We start from the raw sequence: 18,670 nt of genomic DNA on the forward strand, positions 1-18,670 counted from the left end.
GCACAACTTTGCCGAGGCCCAGCGAGATCCAGGCGCGCGCGCCAGAGGAAATATAGTCCCTGCCGGCGGGCGGCGGCGGGCGGGCGCGCGCGGGGCTGCGCGGGGCTCCCGGCGCCGGGCCGCGCCGGCAGCCCGGGGACCCGGCGCAACTTGCCGGGCAGCCTGAGGAGTTGGGCGGCCGCAGCGCCCGGCCGCCTTTCTTCCCCCTCGCCAGACCCCCCTCCCTTTCGGCCGTGGGGGAGTGGGCTCGCGTCCCCCCGGCCCGGAGACCCGGTGCGCGCCCGCCCGCTCCCGCCCCCGCGGACCCGCGCAACTTCCCGGGAGCCGGGGCCAAAGTGAGCGAAAAGTGCTGCCCAAGTTCCCGGGATGGAGCTGCAGAGCCGGCCCGAGGCGCTCGCCGTGGAACTCGCGCGCCACCAGGTAGGCGGTGGGGGCCCCAGGGACCCGAGCCTGGCGTCCTCTTCCTCGTCGCAGGATCTGCATGGCTGGAGGTGTCGGGAGGGGGCCCCTCCTCGAGCCTGCCTCGGGGTGGGAGGACTGTGCACACGCACGGACCGCCTCTGCGCTCCTCCTCCGCCCCCCTCTCCTGCAATCCTGCACAGTTTGGGGGTCGGGGGCCCGTGGGACCAGAGCCCGGCGTCTTCTCATTCTCGACGCAGGGTCTGCAGGGCTGAGGGTGCCGGGAGGGGACCCCTTCGTGAGCCTGCCCCGGGGTGTGCGTGTGAGTGTGTGCGCCGACCCCCTCCGGCCCCCGTGCAATCCTGCACAGTTTGCAAAAGTAGTTTTGGCGATGGTTGCTCGGGCGAGCGGCGGCGCGGCGGCCGGAGCCCGAGCGGTATTGCGGCGTGCGCGCGCGTGTGTGTTGGGGAGATTAGGACGCGACTTGAGTATTTATGAGCTTTGCTCGACACGGACTCGCCGTGTTTACTTGGCTCTTTGTTCCTCCCCCCTCCCCCGGCACACACTCACACTCACACTCACTCGCACACGCACCCCGGCCTGCAGACTTGCACGGCTCGGGGCGCGCCGCCGGTGGCCTCGGGCCCCGCCCCGCCCCTCGAGCTGCCCCGAGGAGGCGGCAGCCACAGGTAAGCGGCCCCGCGCGGCGCTGCCCGGCCGCCGCGCGTGCGGGACGCGGCCGGGAACTTGGGGCGCGCTGCGGGCGGGGGGCTGCGGCCCGCGGGCTGCCCGGCGCACTGGAGCCCCCGGGGCCGCCGGCCTGAGCCCGCTCCTCCGTGTTTCCGCAGAACGGCGACCTCGAGAAGCAGCTCCTCGAGAGGCAGCCGCGGATCGCCGCGCTCAGCGACAAACAAGTAAGCGAGCTGGAGCTGTCCCCACCCCGCGCTGCGGGACGAGGGTCGCCGGGCACTGGGGCGGCACCCTACAAAGTGCCGGCCTCGGCGCCGCACGCTCAGACTCCCAAACGAGTCTGTCTCCAGCCTCAGAGCTACCCGCCCCTCCTTTTCTGGAAAGAAAGAGCCGGGTTCTCGGAGGCCGAGCGGGGAGCGCGCGGCTCCGGCAGTGGTCGAAGGAGAGAGGCTGCGCTTAAAAGGCGGCGAGCAGCCCGGCGTCCATTTTGAGTTGGTGGACATGTTTTTGGCATGTGGAAATTTCTCCCGGCTCCATGTCCCCCCTTCACGCCGGTGTGAGGCTGGGGGTAGACAGAGGGTGGCGGTAATTCGGGCCTGGACACCAAACTCCTTGGAAGCGGTTTCTGGGTTCCATTGCAAATCTTATTTAAAGAATCGTTCCTCTGGGCTCGCCCCTCCCCTCCGCTTCTCCAGCATCACTTTTTATTCTTGGAACCTGACGCCAGCTCCCGGGAACAAAAGAAGGGCGCCCCCAGGACCCCCCAGTTCTGCCCCAGCTTTGATCTCCGCGCGTCAGGTGTCGATTGGGACACACCGGAGGCTCCTCGGGGTGGGGGGCCCGGCCGCCGACCCCCCTCCGGGCCCCTCGGGGAGGAAAAGTTGTCCATTGTGACTTAGTTGCGCTGAGCTGAGCGCTCGGGGTTTCAGCACCACGAACAGATGCCGCCGCCGGAGCGCGGCCGGCCGCGCGCCCCCGCCCCCCTCCGCGCCTCCCCCGCCCCCCCCTCCCCGCCCCCTCCCCGCACACGCGCCCCCGCCCCCTCCCCCGCCCCCCCTCCCCGCACACGCGCTCCCGCCCTCTCCCGCGCCGCCCCCCTCCCCGCACACCCGTCCCCGCCCCTCCCCCGCCCCCCTCCCCGCACACGCGCCCCCGCCCCCCTCCCCGCACACGCGCTCCCGCCCCTCCCCCGCGCCGCCCTCCGAGCCGAGAACTTTGAGCGGCGCAGCCAGTGGCGGTCTCGGGGCTCCGAGGCGGGCGGGGGCGCCGGCGCCCGCCCCGCGGGCCCCTCCCCTCCCCACGCCCGCCCCGCCGCCCCCTCCCCTCCCCGCGCCCGCCCCGCGGCCCGCCGGCCGTCGATCGCGCTTCCTTCGGAATGCCGGCCGCCGTGAGCACCAAACTTGGACAGCGCCCGCCCCGCCCCGCCCCGGCCGCGGAGCAGGTCCCCTTCCTCCTCCCCAGCTCCGGGCCGGGCGGCCGGATCCGGTGCCCCCTCCACGGAGGACTTCTCGGAGCGGGGGAGACGAGATTGGCGGGGGTGGCGGCGACCCTGGAGAGGAGAACTGGGAGGCCGGGTGTCCTCGTCGAGTCTTTCAAGTTGAAAAGTGGTGGGAGGGGGCGTGCGGGAGAGGAGGGGGCCGGGGTTGCGGAAGGAAAGAGGGCTGTTCCCGCGGGCCCGCGCCTGGCCGGGGCGCCTGCCTGGACTCGCGTTGACCCCTCTCTGGCGGTGCCGCGGCCCCTCCCCGGCCGCGCGCGCCCCCGGCCTGGAGTGGAAGCTTCCATTCCCGCCGCAGGGGGGCCCGGCGCGCGGCCCCGGCCAGGAGTGGAAGCTTCCATTCCCGCCGCAGGGGGGCCCGGCGCGCGCCCCGGCCTGGAGTGGAAGCTTCCATTCCCGCCGCAGGGGGCCCGGCGCGCGGCCCCGGCGAAGTCGGGGAGTTCGCGGGGGGAGGGGACCAGGCCCGGCAGTACCATTTTGATTGCTTTGATGCCATTTTTGGAGGGGGAGGGGTTGGAAGACCCTTCTCCGCTGAGCACAAAGGTGTTTAATCACTGTGTAGAATCAAATCAGATACTTTCTTTAAAAAAAAAAAAACCCACCACCACATCTGGTACAGTGTCATAGCTGAGGGTTACTAAGCCCTTTTTTCACTGGGTAAAACGGCAAGTTGTTGCCTCTTATGCTCGGAGTAGAAGATTTAAAAGAGAGAGAGCAAATCCAATAATCCAGCAGCTTTTATTGCAACAATGTCTCTCTATGTGTGCTTCCACGTAGCAATAGTTTCGCTGTTTGTAGTGGCTTTCCGGAGCTTAGGTTTGATCATTTCTTCTGTATTGTAGCAACTATTTCAAGGCTATTTAAATTTTTATGATGATAGTAAATGAGTAGCTATTTATTATCTGTCAGGCTGGAATTTAGATGAGGCTGAGAAACATTTGAAAATCCTGTTTGAAGGCTGCGGTCCAGCTCCGCGAAGGAGCTGTCCGACTTCAGGCTGCCTTTGCCTTTAATTTGAACTCGGGGAAGGATGCTTGCGAATGGAATGTACCTCCATCTTTGTGTGTGTGTGTGAGTGTGTGTTTAAAAAGGAAGAAAGAAAACAGCGAAAACTTTTGTTCCCCGGCCTTTTAAAAATGTTTCTTTTAAATGACTGAAAATAACATCTGGTAAACAGCCAGGGTTTGGCCTGGCCATCAGAACTTGTGTTTGTAACTGGAAGTGTGTTGTTTTTCCTTTTCCCTTTGTGGCATCTTATGTAACAAGGGCTCATAAAAGAGGGAGTGGAGGGGGCTGAGGCTGTGTGCAGCATGCTAATAAAGCTGCCTTGTCTCTCCCAAGCTCGGCGGTGAAATCTTTCAGAGGTCACCTATGAAATGAGTTGGGTAGACTTAACATTTACTCGTCTCTCTCTCCTTGGGAGAGTCTGGTGGTGATTGGCAGCTTGCCGGGGAAAGGTCGATGAGCAAGCTCTTGGAGGTGATTCTGGGCTGCACCCAGGGTCTTGAAGAGGAGCCGTGGGGCTCTGCTTGGTCATGCCAGAACCTGCCCAGGAGAAGCTGAAATGTGGGAGCAGGTATGAAAAAGCCAGTATTTCAGAGTTTGTTCTTAACTCAACATAAAATTAAAGGTGGTGTTCATTTATAGATATGCTCGGGGAGAAACTCATACCATCTCCACCTCCGGAGATGTGTGCTTTTGTGCCGCTCCCACTTGGAATATGGGACATAAAGGTTAAGTTTCAATTGAAAGTGCACATGTGGATGATGAACTGGATAGTAAAATGAATGGATGACCCCATTATCCACGTCTGTTAGAAATACAGGAGCAGCCGAGTAATATCTTTTGGTGCCCAGCCATCAGTTTCCCATTCATGCCCTTGGCACTGGAATTTTTTCAGTTACTTCTGGAAACATGGGCAGGCGTTTAAAGATGTTTATCGAGGACTCCTATAAGTAAATAGATTGTTGATCAGAAGTAGAGAGAGACAAATTCTGTAGAACTCCCCAGTGTTTCTCCTACCATTGGTGGACTAGGGGATAGACGGGAAACCAGCTTCCATAGGACCTGGCTGTTTGAAAACAGAGTTCATATTTTTCCTTAAAAAAAAAAAAAAGGAAGTGTGGGGGAGGTGGTCAGAGGTGAGTTGTGGCCAGCCTGGAGTGGCCGGGCTGCATCCCCAGGTGTGGCCTCGCCTGGCTGCTGGGTTGTGATTCCAGCGGGGCACAGACTCTGCGTCTTTAACGAGATATGATGTGTGAAGACTCCATTAGTTGCTCCAGTGGCTTTATGCCGTGAATTTGCAGCACATGCAGAGAGGCAGTAACATTTTTATCTAAATTGTCAAGCAACAAGCAGTTCTGTGTAAATAACAGACCCATCATAAATAGTGGGTTTTTTTCCCTCCCTCTTTGGACTTCTTAGCACAACATCTAGATGCTGTGTGTAGTGGACATCCCCAGACCTGAAGTTCACACAAGTTCAGATTCACCATAGAGTGAGAAGACCCTTCTGTGTGAACTGCGGTCCCTGCTGGTGTGGCCGATAGAGAGAGACCCCAGAGGTGAACTTGGGGCCTTGAGCACTGCTTGACCCATCGATTTGATGAACTCGGGATTCCGAGGGGCTGTCCTCAAGTGCGGCAATAAAAATATGTCTTCTTGAAAGATATTATGTATGTGGCATGCACCCGGGCGCTGAATCATGTCTTCACCGTGATTCACTAGCCATGTTGGACACCAGAGGGATTCCACCTTGGAAATCTCCACCAGTTACTTCTAGAAATGGGGTGGATTTATTCCGAAAGCTCTGCAGTTGTTCGTGGTCCTTTAGTAAAAGGATGTTCCATTTTCTGAGCATTATTTCCAAGTCTGCTCTCATACAGGAGGGTGAATTTTAATCTTCCTGACCGAGAGTTTGAGATCTCATTCTTAAAACAGCATCGTTACATGTTAAAGAGAAAACTGAAGCTCCACGTTTCATGTTCTGAGGGAGAGAGCAGGGGACTGAGACAGCAGGGGCCCAGGCCTGACTTCACCACTGCCACCTGTGTGGCCTTGACCCCTGACTCCCCCTCGCACAGCAAAGTCTCCCGGGCCCATGGTTTTATCTGAGCCTGTTCCCAGAGCTCCTCTTCCCCATCCTTCTACCACTCTGTTCCCTTCCACCGTCATCTCTTAGCTGGAAGATTGCAGTACCCCCCTCACTGCATCCACTTTAAAAAAAATTAGCTTTATTGAGATATAATTCACATATCATATAATTCACCCATTTAAAGTGTACAATTAGATGGTGTTTCGTATATTCACAGATATTTGCAACCATCACCACCGTCAATTTTAGAACATTTTCATCTCTTCAAAAAGAAACTCTGGCTGTTACTTGCCCCCCCTCCCCAAGCCCTAAGCAACTACCAATCTACTCTCTGTCCCTATAGAGTTGCCTGTTCTGGGCTTTTGTATGAACGGAATCATACAATCTGTGGTCTTCTGTGACTCCCTTCTTTCACTGAGCATAATGTTTCAAGGCTCGTCACAGTTGTAGCATGTGTCACTACCTCATTCCTTCTTATGTCTGAGTAATATTCTATTGTATGAATTGACCACATTTTGTTTATCCATTCCCCAGTTGATGGACATTTGGGTTGTTTCCGCCTTTTGGCTATTGTGAATAGCATACTGTGTCTTAAATAGTAAGTGTCTTAAAACCTGCACATGATCACGGCACCCCCTGGCTCGAGACCTTCCAGTGGTGCTCCATTCCTCTGGGGATGAAGCCTGGGGGCCCTCAGAACCTGCAGGGATGGCCCTGCCCACATGCTCGTCCTCTGCATGGGGCACCCTCCACCTCACTCCTGTACCCGCTAGTGCGGCTTAGTTGCTTTCCAGCAGCTCTTCTGGCACCTCGAGCATTTTCCTCGATCGTCTGATTTGACCTTTTCATGTCTGCTCTCTGTGCGAGACTATAAGCTGCATGCAGGGTAGGGGCTGTGTCTGCTTTACCCCCTCCCCTTATGTTCTCGAGCAGGGCTTCCTAGGGGCTGAATGCATATTTGTTGAACCAGTGGATGACTTCGTAAAGAGATGGGTGTGAGGAGTAGCAGTCATGTAGTTAATGGTCCTAGTAGAGTCCCCAGCCTGTAGTAGGCATGCTATAAATGGTAGATCTTAGGGGCTGGCCCCGTGGCACAGCGGTTAAGTACGTGCGCTCTGCTGCTGGCGGCCCGAGTTCGGATCCCGGGCGCGCACTGATGCACTGCTTGTCAGGCCATGCTGTGGCGGCGTCCCATATAAAGTGGAGGGAGGTGGGCACGGATGTTAGCCCAGGGCCAGTCTTCCTCAGCAAAAAGAGGAGGATTGGCATGGATGTTAGCTCAGGGCTGATCTCCCTCACAAAAAGAAAAAAAAAAATCACATGTTCAAAATGAGTGGACATAGGTGGATAAGACCAGCAGCTCCCTGCCTTGGAAACCTCAGAAAAGAGTGAGGCATAGAGATAACCATGTTTCAAGGAAATTCCAGAAAAGTTCTGTGAAAATCGTGCTGTGGGAGCACTTGCATCATTTCTGGCCTGGAGATCAAGGACAGGTTCCTGGAGGAGGTCGGGAGGGGTCCTCAAGGACGCCTGGGGTTGTAGACGGGAGGAGCTGGTGGCCAGTCCTGCTAAGGGATAATGGCCTGAGAACTCCTGCAGGGGCTGGTGAGTTTGCTGGCAGTAGAACCGTGAGAGAGAGGAGGAGAGAGACAGCAGAGAAGGCGAGCTGGGGCAGAGCAGGGAAGGCATCAGAGGCCGGGATGCAGGGCCTGGATTTTATGCCGTAGCCTCCGGAATGGCCAGGGACTTTCAAGGCCCAGATCAGGAAGGTATGGGAACAAGGCTGAGGGCAGATGAGAAGGGAGGGAGTGAAGGAGGCCTGAGTCCCCTCCTGCTTGGCCCGGCCATATGAGCTCCTTAGATGTTTGTCACCTATGTGGGGAAGCTCTTGCAGGGACGACAGGGCCCACGCATGACATGGGAGAGGAGGCTGGGAGGCTGCTGGACCCGTAGCCCTGGGTGACCAGAACGTAACAGGCTGGAGAGCGGGGAACCACACGGTGCCCTCCTCCTCCTCTCTTCACCAGAGCTTCGTGGAGCTGAGAAATTAATGGGGGACACTCCTGAATGTAACTGAGTGGACAACTCTGCTCAGTTGGTTTAAGGGAAAAAAGTGTGTGTGTATACATATACACGTGTTTATATTTTTCAGTCACATTTTCATTATTGATTTTATTTTGACTATAAAGTGTACAATAATAAATAGTAAGTATGTTGGTATATACCAATAAGTATATATAAAGTTTGTGTAGTATATATAAAATCAGTTAATAATTTGTCCAAAATTGTGTTACTAAAATAAGAGGATTTGTTTTTGAAGTAAGAAAAATAATTACCATTCTCCTGCTAAAGTAAAATCTTAACTGAGGAAGGTGGTGATGGATATTTTCTATTATTTCTATAACATTTAGGAGATAAGAATTCTACTTTTAAAAAAGTTTTTATTGTAAAAGCAACACATGCTTGTTGGGAAAAAAATTCACAGTACAGATTTGAAAGTCGTAAAACTTAAGCCCCTTTCTTCCTGCCCATTCTCGCTTGTGGACGAGAGCAGGGCTGGTTTTCAGGTGTGTTCGTCGGATATGTTCTGTGCACACACAAACATCTATGACACAGATAAACGTGCCTAGTGGATGCGTTGAGCGTGCTGTTCCTAAACTTGCTTTTTATACTTGACATTGTTTTGTGGGCATCTTTTGGGAACAACTCAATTAATTCCACAAACATTTAACGCGCTCCTGCCAGGTGCTGCGGATGTGGAGGTGATGGGGGTGCTGTGTAATAGTGACGTCTCGTTTTATAAAGCTTTACACTTATGAAATGCTTTCACTTGGTCTCTGCTTACAAACATCTTCATATATGGTTGGGGCGGCAGGTAACGTGTCCCGTGGGGCCCAGCGAGGTGTCTGCATGAGACGTTAAGCCACCAGGTCCCCTGGGCAGCAGATGGGGAGATGTGCTCTGGTGGGGCGTGTGGGGAGCGCTCCGAGGAGGTGACATTTGCACCTGTAAGGAAGCGTAGAGACAAGTCTTACACTCAGAGTCTTGGCTGTCTGCAGCACTATGCTCTTCAACCGGTCTGTCCCACTCCTCCGACGCACACCTTTTTATTTGACTGTCAGGATAGTCTCATGACTTGGGTCAGGCTGGGCAGATGAGTCTTCCCTGCGGGACAGATCAGAGAAGGGCCACTTCCCGAGGTCAGACAGCTTGGGACTGCCGAGAGGGTGCCCCTCTTTCAGCCCCTGCCTTGTCTCCAGCTGGCCCCTGCGTGTCGAGTTCACATGATGTACTGCAAGAGCAAAGGCCCTCAAGTCAGGACACCAGGCTTCCATCCCAGCTCCCCTAGCTCGCTGAGCTTCGGGCGGGTCATTCTGCCTCCTTGAGCTCCCTGTCCTGTCTGTAAAGTGGGACTAGTAATTAGACCTCTCTCACCGGGTTATTGAGATGAAATCAGGTAATAGGTGTGAAAGTGCATCTTAACTACAGAGCGAAGGGGTTGATTTGAAGAGAAGGGGTTTGAAGGGGTTGATTTGTGGTCGGTGCACCTGTGACCACAGGAGACCCTGCCGAGCCCTGCCCTGCGCCCGGGGGAGCTGGGAGCCTTTGCACTGTTGCTCCTCCTGTGTCGGGCCTTCTTTTCCGAGAGAGAGGGCGGCCTGTTGCTTTGTCCCTCCTGGTAGAGGTTGGCGGAGACTATGCCGTCTTCTCCAGCCAGTCCAAGGAGTTCGCTTTGATATTTCAGCCTCTGAAAACACCTGCTGTCAGAACTTGGAGGATTAGATGAGATGGTATCTTAGGTTCTGTGTCCATAGTAAGTGCTCAGCAAGTGGGACTGGGACGTCATCTTCTGGTCCTCCAGGAGTCACAGCTTTCCCATCTGATGCTAACCCTGAGGCAGGCCGCCTTCTAGTGCTCTCTGTGGACCAACTCATTCACTGTTCACTCAGCCCTTTGGGGAAGGCCTGCTCTTAATTTCCATTTTATTCAGGAGGAGGCGGAAGCCCAGAGAGGTTGACTCTTGCTGACGTCACACAGCTGGCGAGGGGAGGAGCTGGGATCCAGTTCTGGGACCTTGTGGCTTCATGATCTTAACTCCTCCGCTGGAGTGTGTGGGAGAGACGACAACACTTTGTGCCACAAATATGAAAAGTTTGGTGTGTCTTGTAACTCCAGGGCGTGCGTTCAGATAACAGTAAAGGGAGTTAGTGCGAGAGGTGACCGCCACCGGCGAATTAGCCAGTCCGTGATGAGTGGAAATTTTACTCTGCGGTAAAAGGTCCCAGAACTCTGGAGGGAGCCTGGTCTGCATCCAGTCTCTGTGTCTCCCAGGAGGCTGCCTGCTGGCTGGGACCAGGGTGGCGCGTGTGTGGCGGGCCAGGACCAGGGAGGGGTCCCTGCAGCGCGGAAGCTGAGCCAGGGCCAGTCGGGAGGGTTGGACGGACCCAAAGCGGCTTCTCCTCCCGCCCCTCCTCCCGAGGCCCCCTCAGCCCCGCCTGGGCCTGAGCCCCTCTGGCTCTGCTGCCCTGTGTTTCTTATTATTATTCCTGTTATTATTTTACACTTTAAGGCATCTTCTTATTTGGAAATGGCCTCTGTTCTCCAAAGGAACAAATATGCCTCCTTAAGGTTTCTTGTTGGCAGTTACTTATTGTTCGGTGGTGGCGGTTGCAGAGCGTGGTGAGAAGCTGCGATGTGGCTTTGTTGTGGTGATGACCTCTGACTGCGGGCCGCGGGCGGCCGGGCGGGCTCAGGTGGGCTGCGCTTTACACATACATACGTATATGTATTTTTATTTTATTTATTGATTTTTTTGCTTGGCACCTGTGTTGATCTTACTAAAACACAGCAGAAAGAAGTACGTCCATGGGGGATTTTAATTTTTTGTCCCAGGGTGAGTGGGTCTTCAGCCCCCAAGTAAGATTAGAGAGCGGGTTGGCTGGGTCCTTATCTCAGAGCAGGGATGATGCTGCCTCCCAGGCGAGGTTGTCCTGAGGATTAATGAGGACGCGTGTGTCCCGAGTTGGCGGGCTAGTGGTTAAGATCCCGTGCTCTCACTGCTGCGGCCCAGGTTCGTGTCCCACCCAGGGAACCATACCCCCTGTCTGTTGGTTGTCATACTGTGGCGGCTGTGTGTTGCTGTGATGCTGAAAGCTACGCCACCAGGATTTCAAATACCAGCAGGGTCACCCGTGGTGGACAGGTGTCAGCGGAGCTTCCAGACTAGGCAGACTAGGAAGAAGGACCTGGCCACCTGCTTCCAAAAAGACTGGCCGTGAAAACCCCATGAATAGCAGTGGAGCGTTGTCTGATAGAGCTCCGGAAGGTGAGAGGACGGCGCAGAAACCCAGGCAGGGTTCTGCTCTGCTGTCCACAGGGTCACTGGGAGTCGGAATCCACTCAACGGCTCTAACAACGTGTCCCAAGTGCCAGTTGGAATTCCCGACAGGCAGCAGGGCAGTTGAATTCGAGGAGAGCTGTATCAATATTACTTTACTAACAGCAACGTGAGAAGGAGAAAGCTGGTGGTGCCCCAAAGATGTTATTGCCATGGAGAAGTAGGCTGGCAAGTGTGGCTTTTTGTCAGGGCAGAAACCTCTGGGTTGCTTTTTGTCTCCATAAACTGCCGTGTCCACAGCTGGGATTGGGTCTTAAACTTGGGATTCAGTGGAAATTGAGAGCACAGATGCCCCAGACGTGGCCTGATGGCTTCAGCATAGGATGTGAGAGCCAGGGCACCTCTGCCTACCCCCAGTCTTACATGTGGGAAGCTCAGGCCCTAGGTGGGGGTGGCATCCAGAAATCAGAAGTGGCCCTGGGGACCCTGGTCTTCCTGACCACCACACTGCAGCCACACAAGAAGCCTGTTTTTGTTTAAGCAATTAAATTCTATTCACTGGAGTTTTCTCTCGAAAGCTGCTTGCCCAAGAGGGCATCCCCTGTGTGAGATGTGCTGGGGTCCTGCACAAGATGTCCTTGTGACAACAGGGCCACCAAGAAAGGACCCTGGGGCAGACACCCTAGTGGTTTTCAGGACGGGTGTTAAACTTTCAGAGCAGGTGACTTCCGATTTGCACAGGTGAGGGACAGGCAGCTTTGGCAGGGCACAGCACATTCCACAACTGTCCATTTTATGAAACTTACCGAATCAGATTGACAGCAGATCTCCAGGTGCAGGTAAACTTCAGAAGGAGTACCTGTAGGGGCTGTTTGTCACTCAGCCCACTGTGCACATTTCTGCTTTCAGAGTCTCACTTCAGGGTAGAGTCACCCCCAAAATAGAAAAGGGGCTGAAAGATGGTCTTGGGGGGGCAGTCATTTTTAGGGGAAATAATGACTTCTTTTTGATCTCTTGAGTGGAGGCAGCAGAAAGTTACTTGACATGGCAGATGGGGGTCTGCTGGGGCCTCCCTGGGGGATGCCAGCAGGCTGTCCATGGGTGATGCTGTAATCAATTCGAGGAGAGGCTTTTTGCCCCAGGAAAGAGAAGAAGGCAGAGATGGGGCAGGAGAGAGGGGAAGAGAGGGAGCTGTGTTTCTCTTTGATGTCATTCAGGCGGAAAGCCAATCTGCACATGTAAATGAACTTGAAAATGCAATTAAAAATATATACATATTGGAGACTGTGATCCAGGATTTAATGTGAGATGCAGGTTACAAATGACAAGCAGCCTTGTCTTTAATCAGCGATACCAGCTCCTCTCTGTGATTAAGGTGTCCCGGTGGTGATAAACGCACCACGGATAGACGCCGGAATTATTTCTTAAACTATGGTTTGATAGCCCCACTGACTGCAGACTTTGCTTTGCCCACGTCACCAACGTCCTTCTGCCAGCTGCCACTGCTGAGGGGACACGTGCTTAAGAAGGTCTTTCCAAGGGCTTGGCAGGAGAAGTGACAAAACAGTTACCCGTGTCATCGTGGACAGAGATCAAAGGGGGGCTGGACATTGTTACGGCCACAAGCACTGGGAACTGGGCAGGAGTGGGTGCCTTGCAGGGAGGTCGCAAGGAACCAGAGGTGGCCGGTGTCTTAAAGCAGGAGCTAGGACGTGGGGGACCGGGATATTCAGCATAGGGGTCTGGAAGGGAACAGGGCGGCAGAGCTCTCTGTGTCTCAAGTCGCTTTGCGTATTCTCGGGGTGTGCCCACCGGCCTGGACAGCTTGAGTGTGTCCAGAAGAGGGCGCTCAGTGGTGAGAACACTGGCAGTCACCACTCGTTAGAGAATGATGTTCAGCACCTGCCTACTATGTGCCATCGCTGTGCTGGGCGCTGGGGACACAGCGGTGGATGGAATAGGCCCTGGAGATGTGCTCACCGTCTCAGAGGGGGAGACAGGTCATAGAGGAGAAACATAATGAATGAATTATGGAGTAGGTTAGGAGGTGACGAGTGCTCTGGCAGTAAGTAGAGCCCGGTAAGAAGTGTGTGTGTGTGTGTGTGTGTGTGTGTGTGTGTGTAGGGCAGGTGGCTATTTTAAATAGGGTGGTCGAGAGGGGCCTCATTGAGAAGGCAGCATTGGAGCAAAGGCCTGCAGAAGTTGGAGGAGTGAGCCCTGTAGCTCTCTGCAGGAAGAGTGTTCTAGGCAGAGGGAACAGCCCATGCAAAGGCCCTAAGGTGGGATGTGCCTGCTGTTTCCAATGGAGGCCGGTGTGGCTGGGAGTGAGTGAGTGACAGGTGAATGTGAGGAAGGAGATCAGAGAGCTGGGGGGACGGGATGGGGGCTGTCTTCTCCAGCATGACTGACCTCTGCCTTTAAATCGCCGACTGGCTGTAGTGTATTTTGACTAGAAACTGGAAGTCACCAGAAGGCCGATTTCAGCTCCAAGTCGGGAGGAATTCCCTGAGAGCAAGAGCTGTTCGGGGATAGAATTGGTTGTTCTGGGGCCGGCCCGGTGGTGCAGCGGTTAAGTGCGCGCGCTCAGCTGCGGCGGCCCAGGGTTCACTGGTTTGGATCCCAGGCGCGCACTGACACACTGCTTGTCAAGCCATGCCTTGTCGGCGTCCCATATAAAGTGGAGGAAGATGGGCATGGGTGCTAGCCCAGAGCCAGTCTTCCTCAGCAAAAAGAGAGGAGGATTGGCAGATGTTAGCACAGGGCTGATCTTCCTCACAAAATAAATAAATAAATAAATAAAATTAAATCTTCTCAAAAAAAAAAAGAAAAGAATTGGTTGTTCTGAGACCTCTATCTGCCAAACCACCCCCTAATCAGCAAAAGGGGAAGCAGCAGTTGCGGGGGAGACCAGGCTGGTCCTCCCTATGCTGAGACCCTGGAGTTCAGAAATGCGGAGACTCATCAAGGATCCCGTACTGCCTCGTTACAGTCTGTGATGCTCTAACATAGAATCACAAACTCCGATGCTGCGGGGCCTGCAGGGCCGGCGAGTGGTCCTGCCGAGGGCCGGCCCGCTGAGAGACGGAGCCCCACAGCGGGGCAGCAGGCCCAGCACCACCCTTGTCATCACGTGTCGGGGGCCCTGGGCAACTTGCTCCTTTGACTTTTCAAGAGAAGCCAGAAACCCATGCTAGTGTGAAATCTCCTGAAGTTTCCATGTGGGCTGTGCATTAATGCTTTTTCTAAATTCTGCTGGCCTAGGGAACACTCCTGCAGGCCGGGTCACTCCTGTCTCTTCCAGGGCCCGTCCTCTGATCCCCCTTCCCAGGTCCATCCCCCGTGCCCTCCACACCTGGCTGCCCCCTCTGCATCGTCCAGGCCCAGCTGGGGCGGGCAGTTGCCCTGACCTCGCCCACAGGGACTGGCGTCCCTCCTCCCAGCTTGCGCCCCTTCCCAGTTCCATCACGCTGGGTTGTAATCTAGTAATTTCCTGCCTCCTTCACCTCTGTGTCCCGCACTCACCATCTCGTGTGGTGCCCCATACAGAGCGCCAGATGCAGAGCTACGGGGTGGGTAGCTGATGGTGAGCCCTGAGATCGGCGATTCTGCCGTCCTAGAGACCTCGGCCGCCTCTTAGGGGAAAGTCACTCACACGGCTAGAGGCCCATGAGGTTCTTGAAGAGCCTTCGTCTCTCATTTAGATAAGTAAGTGGAACTCAAATATGTTTCTGTAAATGAAACGGTCCCACAGCCACTCCCGCCCCCGCCCAAGTCGATGCCTTGTTGAAGCTGTTTTATTAACGAGTTCTGCTGAGTGGGCTTCAATGGGGGTCGCCACTGTCATATTGCGGATCTAATTATAAACACGAGGGACGGTACCAAATAAGCAGGCTTTAGAGGGAGAAGAGTCTGGCAGCTTGGTTTAAAGTGTCCTTTAATGAACTTCTTTGGCACTTGTATCTTAGCAACACATTTTATTACATTCTGGTGCAGCTGGACTCGCGCACAGTAATTTATCCCCCCAGCTCCCCCGCTCTGTCTCTCTTTGGTGAGTGGAGGGAGGAATGTACCGACCCGCTCTCCCAAGGCTGCGTTCGCATCCCTTCTGCTTTGTTTAGTTGATGAAAAAGGCAGACACGGGGTTGGGAGCGGGGACTTGGCCAGTGCAGAGGGCACTGTGGCCCTGGCCTGAGAGGAGGGCGGCCCTCCTGAGGCTGGGCTGCCACGAGTTGGGCTGCCGGCACTGCGAGCTGCCTTGCACATGTGCTGATTCTCTCCCCAGCGCTCCCTGGGTTTGGGTATTTTTATCTGGACTTCTTTCCTGTAATGACACTAATTTGGATGCAGCGGAAGTGGGGACGTTTGCAAATCTTTCATTGCAGTCAACAGCCTGTAAGTGGGGGTGGGGGAGTGTTCTAGATGAAGTGGACGTGGAGAGAGGGCAGTAGAAGAGAGGAAAGAGGGCCGGGGCACTGGGCTGAGGTGGCCTTCCAGCCTGGCTCTGCTGCTCATGAGCTCAGGGACCTCGGTCAGTTACTCACCTTCCCTGAGCCTTAGCTCTCTTGTCTGCTGTGTAAGTTTCCTGTGGCTGCTGTTAACAGGTCACTGCAAACTGGGCAGCTTGAAGCAACAGAAATGTACTCTCTCACTGTTCTGGAGGCTAGAAGTCTGAAATCAAGGTGTGGGCAGGGCTGCGTTCCCTCCAGGGGCTCCAGGGGAGGATCCTGCCTGCCTCTTCCAGCTTCCGGTGGCCCCAGGCATCCCTTGGTTTGTGGCCACATCACTCCAGTCTCTGCCCCTGTCTTCACACGGCTGTCTTCCCTCTGCCTGTCTCTTCTTATAAGGACCCCAGTCATTGGATTTAGGGCCCACCCTAATCCAGTATGATCTCAACTAATTACATCTGCAAAGACCCAATTTCCAAATAAGGTCACATTCTGAGTTTTCAGATGGATGTGAGTTTTGGAGGGACACTGTTCAGCCCCCTCCACCTGTCAGTTGACGCTAGTCACGCCTGCCTCGGGGTATGGTTGGGGGTCGGATGCTCGATGCTGACCCAGCGCCAGGCGCACCTCCGGCTCCATTGGTGTCTGCCTTCCTGCCCCTTCCCTGCCGCCGAGAGCTGAGACGGAGGAACTGCTAAATCTGGGCTCCATCGTGAGCAGGACAGCCGTACTTTCTGAACATACTACCTGGCAGTTGGTCTGAATATTTGAAATCAGGACCACTCCGGAAGATCTGGGGTGCCTCATTTATTGAATTTGATGTTAATTTGCATATGCAGTTTTGAAAACCAGTCGCCGATGGTTTCATCCTGGTTGGTTGTCATTCAGGAGCCGGGAGAGGGTGCTTTAGAACAAATAGACAGCAAGTAGGAATGTGCACCTGCTGGGCAGCCTGCAGCTTCTGTTTACCCTGCAGGAAGATGAAGAACCTCTAGGCTGGAAGTCGAGGCCCACTCTTACTGGCTGCCACCTCCCAGAAGATTCATGACTTTGCACAAGTTGCTCATCTCCAGGGGCCTCAATTTTCACATCTGTAAAATGGCTATAATGAAAGACCCTGCCTCTGCAGCCTGCAACGGGAATTAAATGCCTTCTGTGGAAGCACATTTGTAAACTGCAGGTTGCTCTGTGTGTGTGTTGTTTTAGAATTGCTGTCCAGTGGCTATGGCCTGTCCTCCTGGCTGACCAGGAGGCTGGAGTCCGTGCTTAAGTCTCAGGAGCCACATCCTCTCTGGGCTGCTGTAGACTCTTGTGGATGAGAGGATGGAGCCCGCACTTCCTGGTGACAGGTGAGAGTGAGCCGGGGCCCCCACTGCCTTCACTTCCAACAGTAACTTCGAGTCCTACTCCTGTCCCCATTTACAGAGGAGGACACTGAGGCTCACAGGGGTCAGTTACTTGTCCACAGGCTTAGCTCTGGTGCTGAAATGTGAACCTGGTTACCCTGGGTCCCAAGCCCCTGCACTGTGTGTGTGTCAGACTGGCTGCCAGCAGAGACGGAACCCCCAGCCTGCCCAGACAGCTAGTCCCTGCCAGCCCCAGCTGGCACGTGTCTGTGGCGTTTGCGGTTCACCCAGGTCCTCCCTGTGCCTGATGCCGTGCAGCCCTCAGCGTCTCAGGGAGTGGTGGGGGGTGCTGCAGGTGTCCCCATGGGACTGAGTGTGAGGAAACAGAATACCTGCCACGTCCCCAGGGCCCTGCTGGCTAAGTCTTTGATCTTTCTGTGTCAGTTTCTGCATCTGTAAAATGGGAACGAGACTCTGCTGTCTACTTCACAAGGTAATTACGAGGGGGGCGTCCGGCCTGCGGGCTTGGAGAGCTGCGCAGTGGGTGACAGGGATCGAGTGAGTGGCCAGGTGGGGGTCCAGAGAGACTGCCCACGGGGCCAGGGTCAGTTCACCCTCTTCCTCCTTCCCCACCCCCACCATGTTACCACTTATTTTGCACCTTCTGTGTGCCCAGTTACACGCATGTGTGGGCCCTGATAACCCTTGGAGCAGAGCTGGGATCCCTGCTGCCGGAACAGGAAGCGGGGCCCGGAGCTCTTGAGTAGGAGGTGGGGGCTCACAGCGCAGAGCCTGGCTCAGACGGAGCTGGGTTTGAACCCTGGCTCTGCCTCTCACGTCCACATTCAGAGGTTCAGTTCGTCGTGTGCAGAGCACGCCTGACAGCGACTCCTGTCTCCTGGGAGGGCTCCGAGGTTCAGTGGGATGACGTGCTCGGTAACCGCCCGCTGTGTCGGTGCCGGCGGCAGAGCAGGACCGGAGGGCAGAGCTGGTAGGAGGGCCGCGGGGCTGCTGTCCCTCCCGCTCCCGGAACGCGGGCTGGGGCTCCGGTCAGGCAGCCCTCAGACCGCTCGGAGAGGCTCTCTCCGAGGGGCGCCCCGGCCTGCGCTTAGAGCGGCCTCTCTCCTTTGGTGGGAGCCTTATCCTGCCGCCAGCTCCTGCCACCTGCAGCCACAAAGAAGCAAAGGAAGAGCGCGGCCCTGCGTCAGCGTTCTCGTCCTGTTATGGCTTGACCCCTGCTCGTTACCGCACGTGGAGTTGAAAAGTCCTGAGGGCTAGAAGGTGTCCGTGGCCAGCTGGTGGATAAACAGAACCCAGAATCGTCCTCACGAAGTGGGTGGGGAAGGGGCTGTGTATGCTTTGTGCTCTGGCGGGAAGACCCGCGAGATTCCCCGCAGTTCACGGCCGCCCTGTGGGGAGTGGGCTTTTCTCCAAGTAGCGTCTTGAATGCCGTGATGTACTGGTCAGCTTTGCTGTGGTAACAAACAGGCTCTGTGCTCGCCACGTGCCTTCCCGTCGGGGCCTTCAGACCTCGGGCTGTGGCCTCTGTGGCTCTTGCTCCCTTTCCTTTGGCCAGAGCAGGTCACGTTGCCACGCCTGACAGCAGAGAGGCCCTGAGGGTACATATCACAGGGCGGGGATGGCATCCCCCCAAGTTGTGTAGCTGGTCAACAGACAAGCCGCCTGCCCTGGTGGCCCCTTTGCACACGCACTTCCCGTTACCCCTGTGAAGTCCTGGAGCCGAGGCCGCGAGGCGGCAGGAGGAGCTGGACGCGGGTGGCCTCTGGGTGGACGCAGCTGGGTCCACGTCCTCCCTCTACAAGCTCTTTGTCCCATGGGAGCCTTTCCCGCCTTGTTCCCTGTG

General features: G+C 55.7%; 1 long non-coding RNA gene across 1 annotated transcript in view; it reads left to right on the top strand.

Annotated features, from left to right (window-relative positions):
• Positions 1–296: 296 nt before the first annotated feature.
• Positions 297–18,670, top strand: part of LOC131403913 (uncharacterized) — a 52,905-nt gene continuing 34,531 nt past the window's right edge. Inside the window, exons 1-2 of the long non-coding RNA XR_009219638.1 lie at positions 297–420; positions 1,248–1,313. This is a non-coding gene — a long non-coding RNA (uncharacterized LOC131403913). The remainder of the gene's footprint in view (positions 421–1,247; positions 1,314–18,670) is intronic.

Source organism: Diceros bicornis, unplaced genomic scaffold, assembly GCF_020826845.1.
Source record: "Diceros bicornis minor isolate mBicDic1 unplaced genomic scaffold, mDicBic1.mat.cur scaffold_95_ctg1, whole genome shotgun sequence".
Lineage (NCBI taxonomy): Eukaryota > Metazoa > Chordata > Mammalia > Perissodactyla > Rhinocerotidae > Diceros > Diceros bicornis.